Source organism: Anoplophora glabripennis, unplaced genomic scaffold (genome assembly GCF_000390285.2).
Source record: "Anoplophora glabripennis isolate ALB-LARVAE unplaced genomic scaffold, Agla_2.0 scaffold235, whole genome shotgun sequence".
NCBI lineage: Eukaryota > Metazoa > Arthropoda > Insecta > Coleoptera > Cerambycidae > Anoplophora > Anoplophora glabripennis.
In genome coordinates this window covers 127,672-130,106 of record NW_019416402.1, presented here as the reverse complement: position 1 = coordinate 130,106, position 2,435 = coordinate 127,672, and the positions used below count along the sequence as shown (strand labels likewise).

At 32.4% G+C, this 2,435-nt stretch overlaps 1 long non-coding RNA gene across 1 annotated transcript; it reads right to left on the bottom strand.

Annotated features, from left to right (window-relative positions):
- Nucleotides 1-1,236: 1,236 nt before the first annotated feature.
- Nucleotides 1,237-1,662, bottom strand: LOC108909252. The gene is made up of 3 exons (XR_001964412.2): nucleotides 1,632-1,662; nucleotides 1,378-1,492; nucleotides 1,237-1,322 (listed from the first exon to the last, which is right to left on the bottom strand). It is a non-coding gene; the product is annotated as an uncharacterized LOC108909252 (long non-coding RNA).
- Between the last annotated feature and the right edge of the window lie 773 nt (nucleotides 1,663-2,435).

Sequence of the window (2,435 nt, the reverse complement as noted above, 5' to 3'; positions counted from 1 at the left end):
TTAACAACAAAGAATCTATTCTCTCGATATACCCATGACTTCAGGAATACAGCAGGGAAATATTTTAAAACCTCGAATAAGGGTTGTAAATCGGGAAGCAGTTTATTCTAATAATAGACACTTTTAAGCGGGAGTTAAATAACACATCAACTTTCTGAAAAGAAATATCACCCTTCTAAAATAAATCGCTGAAATGTGATTCTATTTAAGGGTTCTTTAAGCAAAGTGTCAATATATCAATCTCAGATGTTTAGAAAATAATTATCCTGTTTATCTGCTTTCAGAGCTTCTATTTTAGCATTTTGTAGTATATTTATATTATTTACTCTGTAATCTGCAGATTTAGATGATTAATGGAAGCACTAAAGTAATATTTAATAGTTGAATTAAATCCTATTTTAAGTCCCTTTAATGACACCTGGTCGTTATAAATCCTGAACGTTTGCTTAATTATGAGAAGAAAGTTAGTACCACATGTTTTCCCGACAAACGAAAACTTTTAATATATCAACTTTATGAATATCTCTATTCTAGCTGAAATTTTGTGTTGGTCATTAAAGAAAATGTAATGATAAAATATGGTATTATAGGTATATTAAGCTAATTAAACTGAATTTTAAAAATTTTCCTAAATTCCGTCAAAGTTATAAACAGAACGTATTGAAATGAGGGAGCACTACCAATAAATATGATATACGAGTATGTAACCAAATGTATCTTACAATTAGTCCAAAGTTACAGTTAAAGAAAACGTTGTCTCTAACTAGAACCATTTATTTTTAAGTTTGAATGGGGTACAACATACAGGGTGTTCCACCTAAGAGGGATTCTTCTGTAACTCTGTAACTATAAAATTTATAAAAAAATGGTTTTAATACAAGTTGTCTGGAATTATGTGGGTCATGTAAAGTAAATATTTTTAGCTTTACATAGTGTTCCACTTCGCGTGGGTGCTACATAACTTTGTTATTTTAAATGGAACACCCTGTATATTATTACATTTTTTAATTGCTTGGTTAATATTAGATAGGGTCTATTAAATGTACATGGTGTTTAAAACTTACCGTTTTCGAGATGATCAGTTGTTTTTGAAAAAAAATCACTATTTCAGCTCTCTAAATGAGGCTAGATAGCATCTGTAACATGCAATTTACGTTAATCGGTATAAAACTAAATAAATAAGTATCACATTGCATTTATTCTTTATTAATATGGTATTACATTACATTTTCTCATTGTAATTCATTTCAATTGCAGGTTGTTTCCCAGGAATCGTTGTGGGTCCTGTCACCTTAATTACAAGGATGTGTATTGTGTATTGCCTAAAATATATTAAGGGTCTAAATTTTTAACCACCAAAACAATTATAATCGTTACCTTAATGCGTTCATATCCAGGTCTAGTAAATAATATTTAATCGTTCACAACTGTCGCCGGCCGTGAGATCCTAGGGAGAAATCGTATTAGATCCACCCAAGTGCATGCCTAGCTCCTAGAATAGAAATAAACATTCAATCATACTGATAACCTAAAATGTAAACAAGCAACTAATACTTAGTAGATTATCGATAGACTATACTCAGGATAGACAAAGTTAGTTAAGAACATTAAGTCATTTGTTTGGTACTTACCATATTTTTGTAGATTCGTAGATGAACGATTTGCATTGTGTGGATTATTTCCTAAGGATGAGAATTTGTGTTGACATTTGACCATTTCGTTTCTTTTCGTCCTTTCTCTTCCGGCTGAAACTCCACCTACCTACCTGCCGAATTCAGTTCTGGTTCTGCGCGGTGCGTTGTTGCCCGATTGTGCGCTGAATCTTCCATGTTACCACTTTTCTATATCAAGGTATTTCTAATAAATATACACGGGAATGATATCTTTAGCTACTTATTTATGTTCAGGGAACTTAATCAAGGTGTTATAAATCATATTAGATTTGATTTTAGGGTTAATAATTGTTTACTATAGTTTACTTAGTTTTAATTGGTCAGACTCCAACCAATAGGGGTTAGGGATAGTTTTTTGTTAGCTTAAACTCCGGAGGGGATCCGCGCAAATTTTACACTTTATGACTTCCGGTACCTGGCTGTGTGGATTGGGTGTGTCGTAGTGTTGGGAAAACTTTTGTGATTTTTGAAAATCAGCTCTTTAGGATATTTGTTTTCCAAACGCCTGATGTTGATTGTGGTCCGTCGCATGTTGAGTAATTTTTGTGGAACCCAATCGCCAATCTTTCTTGTAAAGGATCTGTATCGTCACACCACGCAGCCAAGAGCGTGGTCCCACCTCACGTTTTTCTGTAAGTTATATTTTAAATTTTGTCAGTCTTTATCTTAGTTTCCTTGACGACATATTGTTTTTTTTATTCACTTAATCCCATCTATAACCTTACGCACTTAATTTTTTTCCCTTATTTATATTATTATTTA